The sequence below is a fragment of the Copidosoma floridanum genome, unplaced genomic scaffold (assembly GCF_036245765.1).
Source record: "Copidosoma floridanum isolate Cflo_tuat_1 unplaced genomic scaffold, Cflo_Japanese_pri ptg000032l, whole genome shotgun sequence".
Lineage (NCBI taxonomy): Eukaryota > Metazoa > Arthropoda > Insecta > Hymenoptera > Encyrtidae > Copidosoma > Copidosoma floridanum.
In genome coordinates this window covers 5,931,676-5,952,546 of record NW_028321909.1, presented here as the reverse complement: position 1 = coordinate 5,952,546, position 20,871 = coordinate 5,931,676, and the positions used below count along the sequence as shown (strand labels likewise).

The window sequence follows — 20,871 nt, the reverse complement described above, 5'->3', positions numbered from 1 at the left end:
TTTATTTCGATTAATTTAACCGGTGATAAGGTCAGAGATGTATCCTCGAGGATGTTGTACCTCACCAGAATCCGCTTGGCTGAACCTTTGCGACTTGGATAACACCTACTGTCTTTTCGACAAACTTTGTAGGCCACTCTTGGACGACTCAATAGGCCATACAAACGAAGCTACTTTATATATGTCCCCATGTCAAACTCGCGTGAATACCGTCTTACCGTCGAGAGAGACGAGACGTTACTCGGAATCTCTTTTTGGCCTCTCTATTGTTACTTCGATTGGTATATATGTATAAAAATCGGCGGAAGGAGGAGGCTTTTGTTTGTTTTCACCAACGCATGGCTTCCGTTGGGCACGTCCGGCTAGATTTTCCGCCCAGATTTTCGTCCCTCACCCACCCGCCATCTTGATATCGTATAATAGGTATAAGTACACTTCATTTTTCCAAAGATACCGCTCTCGCAGGATTATACTTTTCACGAAGCAGAGTTGCGAGTTCGCGTTGGTCTAATTACACCCACGCGGTGGTGGCCCATAGAGTTATGTGCGCAATCGCCGAACAAAGGAGCCGGGGGGGTGTAGCGTATAATAATGTATTTTATCGTGTAGGTATAGGTGATAAATGAATTATCGAGAGCGCGATCCCTCGTATCGAGTTGTTAGCGCAGAGGTGCCGGGTACATTATCGAACCCGAAAGAGGTCCAACGAGAGAGTTTCCAGGGCGCACGAGAATTCCATCGGAGATCTTATCCCCCCCCCCCCAGAGAGACTCCATTAATCACAGCGTGTCTCTCTCGCTCCTCCCTCGCTCTCGCGGTCTTTGTGCTAATGCGCTCGTGCTCCGCTGCTCTCGTTCCATTTGTCACTTATTAGCTGCGTATCGAGAAAGGCCCCGGCAAAATTTACGCGCAAGTATAATAACGCGCCGCTGCTTCGTTCGGCTGTGCATAATGAGCCCAGGTATGCGCGCGCGTTGCGCAAACCGGGACACGAGACTTGGAACCTTTTTTTTTTTTACGGTCAACGTGTGTAGGGGATTTTTTTTTTTTTTTTTGTTCGGGCTCGGTGACATTGTTTCTGGTGCACGTGCCATGGTTTTTGAGACCGCCGCATTGTGTTTAATCGGAACGGAGCTGCGTGGATGTTGATTTTTTTTTTTTATAATTTTAACGCAGAGCAATATAGGGATCTAATCGCGTGGAAGGGAAGAAGAATTTTTGGCATACCGATTTGTCACTTGTTCGAGGTGATGCAATCAAGAGAAGGGAAATTTGGGTTCACCGAAGCTGCGTAATACATTGCGTGGAGGTAAAATCGCGCTTTCCGATGTACTTGGCTCGTTTCGTGCATTTTGGGGTCGTCGACATCGTGTGATTGTTACTCGCCTTTCCTTTCCGTAACTCTTTGTTTTTTATTTCGTGATCTCGCATGAATACCACGGAATGCTCGTTTCGATTTCTTTGTATGGGTTGGTTTTGAAAATGTACTTTTTCGTCAAGATCGGTTTCAAGATCGGGAAAATGAGTAATGGTTCGGCTGATTGATCGGTTTTTTCGAAATTGTTTTGATGTATTCTGGCATACCGATAACGTTGCTCGTTCGGAATGTCTATGTCGTAACACAGTTTTTTTTCTCTTCTTTTCTTTAGAAAGTCGATGATTCATTCGAAAAGTTATGCTATTCAAACTACTTTTCAAAACACATATCGACAAAATAATGAAATTCACCCAAAAACCATTTTTTTTTTTTTTTTCAACTTATTTACTTCTAGTTTTTCTGCTGAAACAGCGCCTCGTGTTTTTAATATTTCCATTATAATAATTACAAAAGACCAATCGGTAAAATACCTTACTCATAAAAAATGAGTACATCCCTGATATTGCAAAAATAACCAAGTTATTACCAATTAAAATGAATGGAAAATGCTTAAAATACGAAAACAGTCACAAGAAACCATACATTTAAAAAATGGGCCAAATCTTCGGAGAAAAATAGTCCAAATGAAAATTTGCAAATTTTGGTATCCAAGCAAATCCCACCACTTTAAGAAAATTTAAATAATCAGTGTGAATTTCAATTGTGAATAAAAAAGTACACGAGAAAAACCTTGATTCTCCTCAGTGCCCTTCGATTGCACATTGAATCATAGAAAAAGCTCCAGGACTATTTCACCATCTTTGCACACATTGCGCAACATTCAAGACCGACTCCTGCCCTTCTCTGTACCACCCATCGTATATACACCACCGAACCTCATACTGATGGTAATAAATAAAAAATTCCCACTTCTTACATTGCGTTGAAACGATGAAACAATAGCATCGAAGCATCATCTTTGAATACAGGCAAACGGTACGGTTTCCTCAAAACCATTTCAATTTGTAATCCAAACACCACGAAAATTACAGGCCGCGTCGAAAGACTCCGCAGATGAAAATGGGCGTCCGATTCCCAATGCTGTTACCTAACAAATCGTTCTCGCATCCCGATGTATACATATATACATGGTATATACGCGAGATGACGACACGCACGGGCTTTTCCGATTGTTTGGATAGCAACTCGTTTGTTTAAGATAGAGGGAAAGGGGGAATATCGAGGAAGAGGAGAGTAGACTCGGGTAGGCGTCTAAAATGGCTCTCTCGATCTCTCCACGCACTCGTGCGCACGTATATGCATAACGTGTACGTCCGTTGGAGCCGTACACGCGCGCGTCCACGTAATACAACGTATGATTAAACATTATCGCGATAGCGGATAATTGCACAAGTTTTTCGGGGAGTAGTATTATGTGTAAATTTCACCCCCTCCCCCCTCTATCACTCTCTCTCTCCCTGTCGTATACTTGTATATTCATTGTTCGACAATTCCCGATGTCTGAAATTATAACGTATTAATTTGCTCCGCAGTCGTGCGCACTCGGTGTGCATTGCGATGCTGGCCGCGCGCGGCGACATGCACATTTGGAAGAGAGAGAGAGAGAGAGGGAGGGTATATGAAAAAAAGGGACACATGCAGAGACAGGCGAGTTGAAAATTACATGTGCACGGGACGGGTCGCATCGCGGGGCTATTACAGGGTAAAAAGGCGATTATTACGAGCGACGAAAAGCCCACGTATGTATATACATGTATATACGCACGTGGTGTGTGCCGCATGCCGCGGCGACTCCTTTTTCCTTTGTCTCGAGACTCGCTCTGGCCCCGGGAATTTTACGGGTGTCGCGTCGCTCTTCTCCCTCGCCGCCTTGGCTCTGAGAAGAAATTGCAAGCCGGCTTATTGCTTGGGTGACATCTTCGTTTGAGCTTTTTTCGCTGATGTGTATATACGTGTACAAATGAATCGCCCGTCGTATAATATTCGTGGTTTTCTTTTTTCGAGCTGTTTTCGGGAAGGGGGGGATTTCAGTGTGATGTTATGAATTTTGTCAACCCTCAGATATTCAAAAACATCCCAATAAGGGAAAAGGAACAGTTGACTTGGATAAACTCATCGTCTAATGAATTTGTCGTACATCAAATCTGCTTATTTGTTTGGAAGTCCTGTTGCTCTTCAAAGAGGAGAAGGAGAAAAAAAAAACACGTATGGATGAGCATTTGCGCACTTACGTGTACATGCAAGTAAGTACATATTAAATGCGAAAGAGCATCAGAGACGGCTGCCAATTACGAAGTAACGTGTGTCAGTCGCGCTCATTCCGAAAAAGGCCGCTGCCACGCACAGCCATGCCTGTATGGTACCTATACATTATAGTCTTTGCAGCGGATGAAACGTAGACAATGGATGAGCGTAAAAGGCGCGAAATCCGGAATATACGTGTGTGCACATTTATACAAGTGGTGGTGAGGAGATTCCTTCGAGACGGACTGGCTGGCTTCCATTGCGAAGGTGGGACACGTGCGGCGCGCGTCTCGCGCAATTAAATTGCTCACTTACCAGCGAACTGTGTGCGTTTGTGTGCCACGCGATGAAGATTGCGACGCGAATCTAATGCGTGGACGTTTTCCGAGGTTTTCGCGATGATGCCGCGTTTAAAAATCGACACGATATCGACATCACCCTTTGGAAAATTTTTGACAAAGCTTGCGCTTATGGAAACGCAAAAAATCATCGGCGGGACCCAAATATTGGCGCGCCACCGCATGAATAAGTAAAGAGCCTTAAAACCTTCTCGGATGCGACAGCGCCCGAAAATTGACTAATGCAGCTTTCGGCTCAGCTTTTTTTTTGTTTCCTTGGATCATCGGCCCTCCCCTTCCCTCGTGAAAGGAGGGTATCATAAAAGCACAACGGCGCGTAAAAAGCGGCGCCAGGACAGCCCGACGAATCTATCGAACGAGTAATTAGCCCGTGTATGTATGTATAATCAGCATAAAAGTCTCCGCGGGCGAAAAAAAAACGGACACACACCGGTGTATTATATGGGAGGAAAGAAGAAAAAAAAACAAGCGGCCAACGGCAGGCGCGTCCATTAATCATCCGTATCACACGCGAGAGCACCCGAGTATGGGCTCTCTTTTCCCCCTTTTTCGTGAAATAAAAGAGTCCTTTTTAACGGCTCCGCGTCGAGGAACGCGTGTGTGTATAGTAGCCGCGCCGGCGTGACTTTGACCGATAGCCCGCAGCGTGGCGTCGTTGCCCCCGTGTATATATACATATTAGAGCGCGCGGTGGCTCGGTCGGCTAGGTCGGGGATTGGCACGCGGGAGACCGTGGTTCAATTCCCGGCCAGTGCGACTTTTTCGGGCAAGTACCTCTGTGTCTTTCACATGTGCTTTTTCACCACGCAATGCTCCTCGAGGAGGGTTTAGGCGACCTTCTCGCAGCATCATTGCCTAATTCCCCCTACCCCCCTCCTGTAATGGGAGGCCTCCCATCCCTCTTCCCTTCCTTCTCCAAAGTGCTAAGTGCCCATAGTAGTGCCCTTATTAAAAAGGAGCCGGACGTAGAGCACTATAATATAAATAAAAAAAAAAAAAAAAAATATATACATATTATGTATGTACCCAATTGCAGCTACCACAGGCTTATCTAAATGCACGTGAAAACGCTGGAATGATTTTCGAGGCTCGAATCAGAAAAAACAGAAAAGCCCCTCTTTCCCCTTTTTGCTCGTACGCGCCATTTGGAAACTCAATGGGTGACGAGTTCAAAAAGACTGTGCCGTATCGTTCGGCCCTTGTACCGATTTTTCTTTACTTTTCTGCAGTGATCGGAGTTTGAACTAATTCTCAGAGTGCAATAACACGTGGTGTATGGGGTATACTTTCCCGCGATCCTATACAACCGCGTGCGCGAGCGGCGAAGCGAACGACAGGCCAAAGTCAGCTCGGCGTCGTCATTAATTAACCGTGCAATATGCGGCATCTCAACAGTAGGGGGGGGGGACTTACTATGGCAAATTAATAGTGCATTAGCTCGGAGAAAATCCTCGGGGAAGAAAGAAGAAGGAGCGTGACGTAATAAAAGAGCCGGGGCATAATACGTGTATATATACAAGGGGGGGCATTATTATGCACTCCTGGAGAAAAAGGAGGAGGAGGAGGCACGCATGCGAGTTCGCTCGGCTACACACTGTATATAATATGACAAACGAGCGGCGCGCCCCCAAAATGTCACTCAGCCGTCTGTTGCCATGCCACATTCCACATTATGCTTCACCTGATTTTCGTGCCCACGTCCATGTATATACATATATAATGTTGTGTGTACGCGCGCGCAAGAGAGATGATGATGATGATGATGTGGTCGGGAAGAACATTTTTTCGAGATTTTCCATACCTATGAGGGACCTAATAAGCTCGTGCGCAGTGCGATGAACCATTTTCCACTTTATTTGTCACTGTAATGGACTCCAAATTGGGAACGAGCTTGGTGATGGAACGTGTCTCGAGAGTCGTTGTTTTTTTTTTTTTTTTTCACAAAAGAGGTGCTGCGGTGTTTTCGAGACTTGACAAATTGAGAGTTTACGGGGGCTAGAAATCACACGTACACCCATCGAGTGAGAAAGAACGAATACTCTGTTTCGTCAAAGAGACACCGCCGCGTTTATCTATACAAGCTTTTCTTGCCAAGCGGCAATGAGTGGGACAAGACAATTAATGAAAACTCGGACATTTTCTGCATAATTTACAGCAATCGAGCAGCAGATGGTGTAGTGATATTTCATTGCGAGTTCATCGGTGCCGAGATTTCCGTTGGAACCTTCTCATATCCAGAATCCCAAGTGGAGGCAAAAGTCGCGGGTATAGTGTATACCGCGCGAGATGAGAGCTAAATTGTTCCCCCCGATGGAGTCACGTCCGCGAGCATCACCGGTCCGTCATTCCAGCGATCGGTAAGAATCAAGACCGGCAGATTAAAGCTCGGCGATCGGAAGATGACAGGGCGCTCCCCCGTAGCGGCCTCTGCGGTTCGACGCGCCCCGATGGCATATATACATATACACGTTGTACAACATTAATAGAGCGGCAGCGATAACAATGCAGTCGGAATACCTGTTCGTTTTCTTTTTCAGAAACTTTTCTTCTTTGGAAATTGGGCGCGCTGCTCATGGCCATGATAAATAATGTATAGGTCCGAAACAACTCAAGGATGTGGAGACTGTTTTTTTTACCTCCGCTCGCGAATCGGAGAACTATACTATCTCGATTCCGAGTATAATGTATATATAAACACAGGGAGATAAAATATTGCCCATTATCCCAGCGATTTCATGAAATATCCATCGCTGTTTCTCGTTACCATAGTAATTGGAGCTCGTGCAAAGATCCCCGGATACATGTAGCCGTGGCGGTGGGAGAGGAGGGGGGGTGTATTAGAAATTAATCAAAATGCAAAACCCCCTCGCGAGAGTAAGACAATGGCAGAGAGCGATGATAACAATATACATGTACATATTATTGTCGGAATCGGAGTAATCGCAAATTGTTATACACATGAAATTGCTCCACATGCAGGACGAATCCTCGATCCCCGTGGCGGTGGTGTGTTACACGTACACAATACATCCGCAAAGATTGACTCGAGGAAGAAACAAATATCGATTGGCGATGCGCATATTACGGACGGAGGGAGAATAGCGGAGGGAACGAGTTGTGGTCGGCTGACGCTGCGGGTCGTCGGCCTGACGATCGGGCGCTCTTAATTGCCGGATAATCAAAATACGAAGCGACGACGGAAAGTGTGTGTATAAGAGGAACGAAACAAAAGGCGCTGAAGAACAACGTTTACATGTATCTGTGTGGGGTCGTTGGCCTTTTTTTTTTTTTTTTTTTTCGCGCCACGCGAACCGTGTGCGAAAATTTCGTTTGTGGGAAAGTGCGGATTTTTTCGACGCCTATATCCCCGCGCTCATTGTTCTTGCGAAAGCTCGGATATTTTTTTTTCCCTACATTTTTCGCCAGCGCATCGTAAGCAGCTATTGTATTCCGATGCATTTCGTTTGCGCTGCTCGACGAAAGTTGCGCTTCAAGGGGGGGGACGGAATTTCTCGAAGTAATTGAGTCGTGCGGGTCGGCGCATCGAAACGAGTATAACCATCGCCTTGAATTTCCAAAAACTCCGAGTGACCCACGGAATTGTCAGGGCATGTCGGAAGCAAGACACCATTACTTATACCATTATTCGGAAGTTGGCGTGGCCCATGCGGGCGTCGTCGCTTCGATCGGTAGTCCCTCGTGTTCCGGCCGCGATAAATCACCGCCGAGGTGAGCTCTCCCTGCAACGAGGAGGAGGAGGACTCGCACGAGCACACGTATACACCCGAGAGCTCACGTGCCGGCGCCGCCACCATGTACTGCTGCGGAAGCGACAGGTCACTCTTTTACGAAATATTTATGTACCCTGGCGTGCGAGTACAGGGGGAACTCCCTCCCTTTGCACAGAGTCGCGGGTATGGGGGTGGAGAGGCCGTCTCTTGTCTATTTTACGCGTCGCTGCGGAGATTCTCCCGTTTTTCTCTCTCTTTCTCCGTCCCTCGAACGAGACGCTTGATAAACGAGGTGATTCAAGACGGTGGCGCTGAGAGATTAGCGTTAACGATGTCGTGGCCAGGCTACGCGTGTATACACGTAGAATTAATTTATCGATGAAGGTGACAACTCCATGTCCATAATATTCCCATTTGTATATACTTTTTGATCCTTTGATCCAAACACACGGTAATATGTGTATAATCTATGTGCGTATCGATAGGTTTACGGATTTATCGGTGTATTCGTGTATAGCGTCGGAAAAACATTGGATGGTTGCGATCGGTATAATGGCTGGTGATTTAGGTGCTCCGTGAGAGTGGGAAATAATAGACAGAGTGCTGGGTTTATTTCATAAAACGGTGTGTCTCACCAGTCGACTAAACGCCCAACAAAGATCCCCCGAGCCACGGTACAATTAATCAAACTGATTTACATTAATTACCCTTTATAGCCGCGGCGTTGTGTACAACGCGTGTTTTCACAGTCCAGAACATTATGTGAGACAGCGCGACGATGAATAATATTGTTTGACTTGGTGAGACTCGCGAGCTCGGGAGCACAAAAAAAAAAAAAAAAAAAAACGGTAAGGAGAGCAACGCCTATACTATACCATCAAGTGGGTATATATGTACCTTACACTTGAGCGCTCGCCCGAAATAAATCTCAAAATTTGCGTTTCAGCGGCTTTGTGGAAACGTCGGCGCTTAATGTCGCGTGGCCGCGCAATGCAAGTTCTCAAAGTTTATAATATATACCTATACGTAAAGGAGTTAGCGCGTGGCAATACCCGAGCGCACCACCCCTGGCGTGTATATATCGTAAAATTAAATTTAGCTAATAGCGGCATTTCAATTACATCAGAGAGCTGCAGCGATGGGCTTTGTTGGACAAATTTTGCTGGGCTTTTCACGAAAGACCTACCACATTTAGGTTTCTTGCGCTTGATTGACCAGTCAGTGTGGGGAGTCCCCATTTAGGTATCCTTTAGCCAAACTGTAGATCATTAGATGCTGGTATCGTTTTAAGGCTGTAATCATACCTGCGAATCTATTCATTTCCATATACTATTGGTATATAGATCTGCAATGATTACCGGGCGATTGTAATTACCGATCGGCCGTATACGTGCTGTAATTTCCGATAATTTTTCAACCCAAGAGATGAGCCACGAAGGAAAGGATCTCCACGACAAAACTCGCAGCTTTTTTAAAATTCGTCGCGCGATAGTGCAAAGCTCGTGGACTTTATTGTTCGATGCACGTTATTACGCGTGCATATACACAGCCGTCCGGAAGTTGCATTCCCCGCGACGTGCAAGCGTGTATATATATGTACACTGCGGGGAAGTGGGGAAAAAGGAGTCACTCGGCTTCTTTTTTTTTTTTTTTTTTCTTACTCCAGTTTCTCCGCTCCCCCATCGGCTGCGCGATACCCTCCAAGACGGATCACAAAGGGCGTGTGAGAAAAAGGGCTCGCTCGCACACCCACCCTCGAGTCGCGCACTGAAATAAAAGCAGCTTGACTTTTTTTCCCCTCCACTTGTGCTTTTTCCCCAATACTGTACACATTACTTGTCGTACTTCGTCACCCCCTCAAATCGTATATACTCTATTTTGAGCTCGTCACAGCGTACCCCGTTCACGGGGCATCGTGAAAGTGAAACAAGCGCATCAGGTATAATATACCGGTTTTTCATCCGATCGGCGATTATTTCGCAGCCGGAGCAAGACGTCGCCGCCAGCAGGGGAAGGGAGGAGGAAAACCACGTGTGTGTACGGGGCAGGTTGAACACAGAAGCCGGGCAGGCTCCTGATAAAGCTTTATCACCCCACGCGGCTCAGATAATAAAGCGCGCGCGTGGATCTAGCACTGCTCGGCAATAAAGTCTCGGTTCGGCTTTGCTTTTCCCTACGTTTTAATTAAGGCCTTGGGATAAACTCTGCGTATGTTTGTACGTTGTGTGTGTGTGTACCGCGTCGCCAAGCTCCGTGGATTTACGATTCGGGGAGAATGAAAAATTACAATCTTTCCGCGTACACCGCGATTAAAACGAAACTCGTCGGCTGCACTTTGCTGAGAAAACAATTTTCAATATACGATGCCGCGTGCGAGTGTTATATACGGCATAATAATATGTATACTCTACCACTACTGCATAATACACTCGAGTGATAAAAATATGAGCGTGGCGTATAAAGGCTTTGTGGTTGAAACTAATTTATATGAATTTGAACAAAAAAAGACAATAATACCTAGTGCATCCATCGTAAAGGAAAAAACAAGAAAAAAAAAAAAAAAAACGATAAACATGATAAGAGCTTGCAGTACAAACTTTCGTGTACACACGATGTTCCTCGCCACCACGGCTGACTGCGCACATATACGATGGAACCGAGAGCTATATACCCACCCACATGTAGAGCTCATGATCGCGCTGTCACGCTGGTGTGTTTACACGCGTTCGTGTGCACCTACGCCCGTGCCCGTTGTAGACAGTGCACCGTCTGAGGGACCGACATCACGTTATGTATATATGTACACATGTTGTGTATACGTAAACGGTGGTCGCGGCGACAATGTACATGACGGCCACTCGAGGACATCATTCCGTTGTAGTCCAAGGTATGTATGTAAACACCTCGAGCTTTTAAGCTCAGGCACTTGTAATTTTAGTCAAAATTATTAATCGACTAGTGTATACTGAAATCTGAAATGAATGATAGTCCTCTGGAAAATTTAGATCGGCGACACTCTAATTATGTATCAATGTCCCCTTCCTTCTTCTTTCCCAACCGACATTACGGTCTATATATAGGTGGGAGTTTTGGGTAAAACAAACGTGTAATATGTTATGTATTTGCGTGTAATAAAAGCGCGACCGATAGAGCCGCGAAAACCGGTCGTTGGACCCCAGGTATTCCGAGTTCCTGTTCCTTCAGCCGAGACTTCCGCGAGTGGCCATCCGTCTGCCAAGCCATGGGGCTTTGAGAAAAGTACTTGTATACAAGACGGGAGGGATCAAGGTGTATTAGCACGGACGCACCTCCACAGTTTCCGCGGGTATTTTTTGGTCATCGGATGCGTCTGGTAGTTAGTCGTACAACTGCGATTTTTCATTCTCGTGTTGGTTGAATTGTTCGATGATCGGTGTTTTGACAAATTTTTGATATTAATAATAATATGGGTAGCAATTAAACGCGGGTAAAATAATTATATGATACAGGTTAGGAAAGGCCGCGATTTCCATATCTCACGGAAATTAAATTTTAAATCTTTCCGCGAGCGGGTAATAAAGTAGTTTTAACGACATGTTGCGACCAGTGCATAACTTCGAGGCAGCTCTTGGTGCCGTTAATTTTTTCTTTTTTTTTTTTAATATCTTTGTGCGATGTGTGTGTGTATACATGTATGGAAGAATTTATAAGAGCGCTTGCTGTGAAATACCGAGCCAATAATTTTTATTGGAAATCATCTCTTCAGTCGCTGCATTTTTTTCTTTTCCCTCTCGAAAAACATTTTCATAAATAACCTGAAAACGCGAAACTGTAACGAAAAGCCGCTCCGACGAGACGACCCCCAGTTTCTTTATTGGAGCGCATTACGAACTCGAAAAGGGAGAATCGTCGTGAAAACGAATGAAACGTGCATCGTTTTTCTCTCTCTGGCGCATTAAGCTTCATTTTTCTCCCCCCCCCCCCCCGCGCGTTTTAATCGAGAGAAAGGGTTTAAGCGCATCACCAACGACGGAGGGGACGAGGACGTGAAATATCGGCGCGTCGGTCTTTTCATGCACACACGAAAGGATAATATACCAGCTCTTCTCTCGCGAGGGAAAAAAAGGGGTAATTACCTCGGCCAGAACCACTGCACGGGATGTTATTCTCGCGAGTTGGGCCTGAATGATGCAGATGCTCTCGATTCCGCAATCTTATATACACTTATTAATGCCATTCGTCATATTTTTACACAAACTCGGAGATTTTTCCTTTTTCCACTTTGTCGGGGTAGGAGCGAGATTATCGGGCTTCCTCTGTATACACGTGTGTATGTATACGTATTACGCGGACACCCCGTGAGATTACAAAATTGTCAGAGCCAAGTGGTCGAGTTACACTTGCTGGCTCTCCTTGCACTGTTCTCTTTTTTTTATCTTTCTTTCACTTGCCAGTATCAAATTTTATTACAGTCACGAGGTATTTGTAATTTCATATATAAGTCGGAATGTTTTTTTCTTGCACATGTATACAGTACAGTCCGCGAGAAACATAAGAAGCCGCGCGCTTATGGTATTTTTTTTTTTTTTTTTTTTTTTTTTTTCATAGCCGCACTGCTCGCACTTGGCATGTACATGTACACACATTTAATATACTCACCTACTATTATTACGCGCGCAGAGCTTCTAGCCGTTGTATTATTTTTCTTTTTCATTTCCAAGTCGCGGAACAATAACCCCGAGGTCGATATCCTCGCGGGCGTGTATACGTGTTGCGTTTGTTACACGTGCATCAAACCATGGAGAGCCCGGCTCGCTGATCGGCGTATGATTAATAGCCACCCCCCCCCCCCACTCCACCCAAATGTGATATTTAAAACGCACGCACGCGCATCTCAACTCGGAACGAACAATTGGCTCGGATCGATTGATCCTTTGATCGAGGAACGAGAAATTCCCGGTGCACGCTCGGTCTCGCGGAAGGTGGAGTCCACAACCGGCCATCGAAGTGGATACTGTTTTTTTTTTTTTTTTTTTTTTTTTTTCACTCGGCGCTCGCCTCAATTTAAACGGGTGACTCGGCTCTTCTCCCGCGCGCGCAGCCCCCGTCGTGAGACTACGTATTATACGTAACGCGTATTGCTCTTTCAAGGCATATTTTACGTGCCATTAGTACGGATACGCGCCGGTTTGTTATTTTTCATTTTTCCCCTTTTTTTTGGTGGGCCATAATTATCCGTTTGTCGAGACGCTGATCGAAGCACAAAAGGGTTGCACTGTGTAATTTTGTCGGACCAGCGCCGATGGGGTTGGACGGGGAACGGGTGAAGTGACTCCGCGGTTTTTCTTTTGCTTCCAGGTGGAAAACGTACACCGATTTCCGAAATGCTTGTCCACAATCGTCGGCTACCGGAATTTCGAGCGGAGACAAACTGGTTTGCCCCTCTTTGGCTCTCATTTAAAAAATAAAACGCCATACGTATAACTTGGATCATAATATTTATGGCGGGGAAGATACGTCGGTGAGGGGAAAAAAAGGAAAATGTTTTATCCCCGTCGTATCTCTCGGCGGAAAATATAGGCGCAATGCGTATTTTCGAAGCAGCCCCTATATTGAGCATAATCGCGCGAAAGTATGAGCAAAGTGGATAAGTGCCGCTCCGCGAGCTCGCGCTTAATGGAAAAAAGGAGCAGCGCGAGGTTGGCGAATTGACTTACTGCTTTTCCCTCTCTGGCGAGAGACCCTCGGGGACTTTCCCCCCCCCCCTCCCCCAACTGGGAAAAGAGACGCGCGAAAAGAACCGCAGGAAAAAAAAAGAGGAAAATAGTGTCGCGGGCGGATAACGACCGGTAATTATCGATTTTAATTATTATAGCCCCGGCCTCCCATATATGTTCACCGAATGGAGATAAGAGCACCAGGTATGTACCTATATACATAAGTGCGCAAAAAGAAATACTGGCTCGGTGTGTGTCTCTCTCTCTCCGTGGGCGGGTGTAATGCATTATCATGCAAATGGACGCTGTGGCCCGATAATTGTTTGTTTATGCGAAAACTGTGTTGGGCAGCTACGCGATTACGGGAAATTTGCCTTTAATCGCGCGCGTGTACGTGACTGGTAAATTATAGATGTTTCGGCCAATGTCTAATCGTGTGCTATTTTATTTGTAACGTATGCCTGTGATTTTTCACGTTTTTATCGGGACAAAGAGAAACAAAAAAAAAAAAAAAATGAAAAAAGGAAATCAGTTGCACTTGCGTGATTTATGCGAGCGCAGTTCCGAGAAACAGCACGGGACGACAGAAAAATTGAAATCCGCAGTCAGTCACAATTAGCCGCGATTACTCGCAATTTTGCTCTGCTTTTGCACTGCAGCGGGGCTCCGTTGCTGCTCCGTTTTGTCCCCTTTCGCGACTCGTCGCGTCAGAAATCTCGGGTGATCTAATAAAAGAGCGCACTCCGAGCGCTGCACCGCTATATGTCTTTCTCCTTTGTATTTCTCAAAATAAGAATTATCACTGTAGGAAAATCATTACCAGTTGAAAAAAAAAAAAAAATAAACAAAAATAAAATAAAGTGACGTGTAGGGTTTGCAAAATAGGGAGAGCCATTTGCTAAAACTCGCGTAATAAGCGAGCGAGAGTGTACATACAGCAGGGCCAAGGAAGCCGAAGGCGGCACACGGTCACTCTCGCAGAGACGATTGTTATTAAGCGTTTTGCCGCGGATATAATCCTTTCCCCCCGTGCGGCTGGTGCACCTCTCCCCGCATCTTTCACTCCCCGAGTTCGGAGCTCCCGCAGCAGCAGTAAAAGCCCTAAGGTTTTTAATACTTTCAGTTGTTTTTATGGCCGTTTGCGGCATTTGCTGCTTCTCTCTTTTTTCCCCTCTCTACTCTCCTCCACCACACAACCACGTTTGTAAAAAAAAAAAAAAAAAAAAAAAAAAAAGAAAAGGAAAAAAAAGTTCCCCCTCTCCCGGAGGCAATCGCTCGCGCGCGTGTGAGAGAATTTTATTTCCATTTCGGGAGAGAGAGCGTGAAAGAGGAAAAAAGTTGAAGAGGGCGAGCAGTCGGTCGTCTGACGTACGACTCGGTTGCGTGAAAAAAAAAAAAGAAAAAAGAAAAAAAAAAAGAATCTCATAAAGAGGCGCATTTCGCTCTCAGGCTCTTTTTTTTTCTCTTTCCGAGACAGACACGAAATTGTTAAGCAGCGGCATGAAAGGAAGTACGGGAAGAAAAGTCAAACTGTTGTGCGAGTATCGAAAATATTTGGCTATCGCGCGAGATCATTAGCGCGCGGCGGCGTAATATTGAGCTTGGAAAAACGCGTTTGTAAATATATACGCAGCGCACGGGGAACGAGGGTGTGAACGCGAGAATAACGCGTATACCATTATTTATGCTCGTGCAGCGCGCTGCTGTTTACACGACACGTAATCGCAGCTGAGCGTTTCGCGCGTGAATTAATTCGTTTATGCGTATTTACGATCCGCGAGAGAGCGCGTGCACGTGTGTTATGCACCTATATACATTGGGGTAAGGTTGGGAGTGCGACGTGTGAAAAAAAAGGGAGGGACGATATGCGAGATTTCGAGCTTTTCGCTCACGAGGGTGAGCAAAGGATTCCGTGAAAAATATACAGGTAGCACTCGGATGAACACTTATACTTGGGGTAGAGAGTTGCAGCTTATACGTGCATGTACATAGTTCTTTTACATTAGTTCTGGGTAATTTTATTTTTGACTCTCAAGCTAATGTGAAAAAATCTTTCATATAAATATATTTTAACAGCATCATTTGGTGGTGGTTGGTGATCTCTTAGTACTCAAAAACTGTGGGGTTCTAAGTAAAATTAACACTAAAAGTGTTCTCTTTATTTTGACTATAAAAAAAAGGTGTTACACGTTGCTCTCACGGTAGGAAATAATTGACATTATTTTGGTCATTTTACAAAGATATTACATGGCCACCATACATGAAGTACGAACAATAATTGGGGCTTTGAACACACCCTATAGTATCTCAGAATCACCAGACCCGTTGTCCCACCATCGGACACATTCGTACGTACGACAACTTGATATTTTTTCCGATTTTGAGTTTAAATTAAGAAAGAAAAAAGTTCCTTTAAAAATTTTTTTTAAAATGTCACAATTAACTTGTCGCAAATTAGTACAAACTTTTTCAAATGCTCGAACAAAAAGAGGTAAAAATGACAGGTCCTAGTGACTCCTCGATTATTATTATTTGCGGAATCGCTCGTGTATGCATTTACAAGAGCATCTGACGCACGCACACAAGAGCGTCCAGCCAGAAATCCGTCTGCTCCTTCTTCTTATTTCCCTCTCGCTTCTCCTTTTTTTTTTTTTTTTCTTCTCTCTTCCCCGGTTATACAGATCCCACGTGCGTATACGTTTCTCATTTCGCTCCTTCTCCTCTCAAACTTTTTCTCCCTTTGCCTTTTCGATTTCTCTTAATACGCGGCCATAATCCCTCTCCCGCCTCGGCGATAAAACTACCCACGTGCCCCCCCCCCCTTGTCTCATCCTCCCCTTCCGCAGCCAGGCTGTACTCGGATTGTCGATTCCGGACGCGTTTGTTAATTACACGGCTGCATCGCTAGAAGCTACGGCTGCCTGCTTCCACGACTTCTCGCCTGCTCCTCCCTCGCCCACCCCCAAAACTGTCAAATTCTTTTATTACTTGTTTTGACAGCTGAAATACATATATGTATATGTATAATACATACATTTATTTCGTGTTTCCGAGCTTTTTAATTTAAATTTTGAATTATGAGCGTGCCAGTATGGCCTCCCCATGCTGATCGAACGCACGTGCAACAAGCGAATCGATTCCAAAATTAACCCTCGACTCCGTGACCCATGAGTAACACCAAATTGAGTGCAATCGGAAAATCGGTTCTCGAAAAATCGCACAAACGCTTCCTCGTTGTAGTGTAACGTCGGGGCCGGCATCAGAAGCTCTCTCTCTCTCTCTCTCTGCAACATTTACAGGAAAAGAGGGTGGGTGGGGGGAGAAGAAATCAACCGACAAATTTTTAAGCAAACACGCGCCGGAACAAATTCGTGGGCTCTGCGGTGTATATGCGAGGCGCAGCATCTCTGCTCCCCAGCAGGGCTGCTACCTGCACACGAAAGAGAGGGAGGAGAGAGAGCCCCCATCGGACGCGGCGTGTTATTGCGCAGTCGTGCGCTGTGTAAATTCACGATATTCTTTAATCTCGCGGCGGCAGTGGCGGCGACAGCAGACTTGCCTGTCTCTCTCTCTCCCCTTTTGGCTCGTGAGCCCGAAGGAACGGGAGGAGGCAAGAAAGAGAGGATATACATCCCTCCTCGTGTGCTCCGAGGGCCGTGCACACGCGCCGCAGTAAATCTCGCGGACAAACAATCATAATTTTACAGAAGAGCCGGCCCGAGAGCTTTTAAAGCCGATATGCTCGGCATGAAATAACGCGACCCCCCCCCTCCTTCCTCTTGTACGATTGTTTCGCGGTCCTCTCTTTCCCCCTCCGACAAAACCCCCCTTTGTTTTTTTTTCCTCGTCAGCAAACGACTCGTGTACGAGGATCGGTTTGGATTTTCGGACGATCGAGCTTTTCCCGCGGAGCTTTGGCATGTTTGTTTTACCATTGGAACATCAAGGGTATATGTACGTTTTATGATGGAGAAACTGCCGAGTCTGACGGTAATATGAACACTGAGAGAGCAGTGTACGTGCTAATGTTACTTGCATTTTTGGGAAAATCATTTCTTACTGTAAGGGGAGTGGAACGAAGAGAGGAAAAAAAAATTGGAAATTATTTCCAGACCGCTCGCCACGTAATATTCCGCAGTGTCGCGTAATGGACGCAAGTTCCGCGAAGCCGTTCCAATTGAGCCCATCTAGCCTACGACGCGTAAGTACATTGTGTGCAGTACAGCGTAGTCCATTTTCGGAAATACTTGCTCGGCATGAACAAAATGGCGCGTCGGTGTCCGTTAAATTTTATAAAATAAAAGCACGTATAATGTTACGTTGACACGCGTGTATGAGAGCGCGGGTATACATATACATATACGTGTGCCCGCGACGCTCAATGGAAATTACCGCCTCGGTAAATTGAGTCCAGCTCGACGAGCTAACTACGCATTCCCTGGCTATTCACAAATTGTCACTCGATTAGCCGCGGCTGCTCTTCCCCTCCCTCGTCTTTATTCTCCTTTTTTCCCGACAGTATGTGGATGTTACGCGAGTCGAGAAGAGTGTGGTTGGCTCTTTCGAGGAAAACGGCCGCTGAGCGAGCGGTTATTATTCGTCGTTGAACGAACGAGTTACGCGTAACGAGGTGTATATACATGTACATGTACATATATGTAGTCGCCCGATCGAGGAATTAACGGCTGCGGTTAATTGTCGGCGACGTCGGCGCTCCGATGGATTGGTCTGTTGGTTTGTTCGGAAGACATTTACAGGCGACATCAGATGGATTTGCAATTTCAATCATTTGATTTTTTGTTTCTATAAGGAATATAAAGTAAATAGTACATCTATGCGTCTAATTCAACGCTTTGGAACGGAAAGTCCGAAGCAAATCGCTTGCAAAACTAAAAAAAAAGGGAGAAAAAATGGACGTCTCGCGGATTTTTTTCCCCAAGCGTTTTAAGTCTTTCCGGCTTTTTTTTTTGTTTCCTCGCACTGGAAATAATGCGCGCGTGTACGCTCGGAATTTTTTCACAAACAGCCGTTAAGTAAGTCGATAATTGGCCCGTCTCGGGGAAGCCTTCGGCGAGTAATGAAGGCGAAAAAGAGTCGGAGAGCAGCCAAGTCGTCTCTCTCTCTCTCTCTCGAATGACCTCTTGAGCCGATTTTTTCGTCCACCCCGCTACCCGCACGGCGATAATTGCAGAGGCGTTTATCGGGAACGGCTTCGGCGAGGCCTTGCGCTGTCGTCGCTCGCGCTGGCTCCAATTGTGATCTCCGACCCGCGAATCGGTTTTCCTCCCCTCTCGGCGCGACCTTGCGCCTCCGACAACTTTTTCGATTTCGCGAACTCGCGTCGAATGAGGCGTCATTGTTTTGAAAATCGGCATCGGCCGAACTCAAATGGAGCGCCTTTATTTTTAACATCGCACCTACGTTTGGTATCCGAGACACCACTGATTTTTTTCTGACGCAAGCGCGTTACAAAACATATTTTCGATTCCGTCTTGAAAAAACACCAACAATACACATTGCGTAAAATGTGCTTTCGAGCAGAAAAAAAAAAAAAGTAGAGTTTGCGTAACTCCTTAACAAATTCAAACGCGGGTACCAGTCCAATTGATAAACCACGAGAGAGCAGCGAAACAAGGGAATACCGCGCCGCTAAAACTTTCCTCGTTCGTACAACCGTGCAATTTGACGATCGGCACAATTTTCTCGTGTCGAGCGACCGAATCATATGTACAGAAATCGGTGGGAGACAAGACGCGGGGCCTCCCTTTACGAGCTATCGCCGTACTCGCGTAAGGGCCCGTCTTTTACGACTGGCCGGAATTCACCAGGGCTTTTCAGGCGCGTTGTATCCCCCGGGCCAACGAGACGCGGCGCGGTTTTTTTTACGATTCCGCTCCTAGCCACAAACTTTTTCGGGACGAAAAAGTGCACTCCGCGCGCGCATGTGTGGGTCATTCCACGATCTTTCAAAATACCTGGGACGGCCCTTTTTTTACGACTCCGGGCTCGTTCAGTCGCGTGTAAAAAAACGTTTTTCACACTTGCTCGCGGCTCTAGTTACTTCTTTTCTTTTTCTTGTCTGGTCTTAAAAAAAAACAAAAAAAAAAAAAAAAACAGTAGACTTCCACGTGAAAAAATTTTTTGCCATGAGATTTATGTATCATGCGTGTGAGTGTGTGTCTGTACCTCTCATTGAGAAATCCACTGGAGAAGCCGGCAGTCGGAGCGATCATAGTTCCCACAAAGACGGGCAGCGACGGCAAAAAAAAAAACCTTTATCACCAATAACAACGATGCCCCCTGTGTCTCACTATACGGTGACCATCACAATCGAATCTATCAAGTTTAGGCGTACGTCCGACTCACTCCCGAAAATTCACCACCCGCGTTAAAAAAGAGCACTAATAATAATTAAAAAAAAAAAAAAAAAGAAAAAAAAAAACGAGCAAAGATCGGCTCTGTCCTCACTTCACCACCGGTCGAGCCACAAATTTATACAGCAGAAAAAGCCACTGGGGGGTCCGATAGAGACTTGCCAACTGTCACTGTTCACAACTGTCAACCAGCCGGGTCCAACCGATCTCTCCGCTCTCCGAGAAATCGAAATCGCCCAGCGACTCCTCCACGGGAGCGATCGGCTCTATACTGTGATCGGTATTTGATTCCGTGGCTTCTTCGAGCGTGGGAGGGTACGGAATCGACAGGGAGCCTTGCCGATTTTCCAGTTTCCAGGTACCCCCGCGCGTCCACGTGCCTGTGCGTGGGTGTGTATTGCACGATACGCAATCAATCAGAGGACAGAAGAGCACACGCAACGCGCACAGAGAGAAAGAGTGGCTTTTTCTCTATGCAGCGGCGGCGCGACGGGGCATCGCGTCGTCTATGCGCGTGGCTCGACTGGCGCGAGTTGACTGAGACGGGCCCCCGCTCCGGCGATATGCCGGCTTCCGCGAGAGGGCGACCGTACCGATCCGCACCAGAAGCTAGCCTGCACACGTACATTACACGGGCATGCACACACATTCACGGGCCGACTCCCCTTTTGCCGAGAGACTTGATATACTCTACATTGCGCGGATGCCCCTCCATGCCGAGTCGCAGCCCGTGTTGGATTCGTGCCGAGCGCTCCGCCCCCTTTTCGTGCGAGCGAGACGCCCGCTCTCCTTCTCCGTGCTTGCGGCTCATTCCTCCCGTTCTGCGTTGTTTCTTCCTCTCTTTTTTTCCCATTTCTTCTTCTTTACTTCCCTCGCCAAAGACCCCTTATTGTTCCTTCCCTTTTTTCTTCGAGTTTTTCCTCGCTTGGCACCGCCTCGATTCCGTGCAATTTTTTGACTCTCCTTGTCCCTCGGGTCGGCAATTTTTATCGATAGGTGTGTACCAAGATTTCGGGAGGGGGGAGAATTCCCTCGCCAACGATGATTTTGGTGGACTCGTGCAGTTGGTACCTATACGTGCGAGTTGCG

General features: G+C 46.2%; 1 protein-coding gene across 1 annotated transcript in view; it reads right to left on the bottom strand.

Annotated features, from left to right (window-relative positions):
* Positions 1-19,802, bottom strand: part of LOC106639345 (zinc finger protein castor homolog 1) — a 93,149-nt gene extending 73,347 nt beyond the window's left edge. The window contains exon 1 of the mRNA XM_089597399.1: positions 19,595-19,802. The gene's annotated coding sequence lies outside the window, so the exon portion shown is untranslated. The remainder of the gene's footprint in view (positions 1-19,594) is intronic.
* Between the last annotated feature and the right edge of the window lie 1,069 nt (positions 19,803-20,871).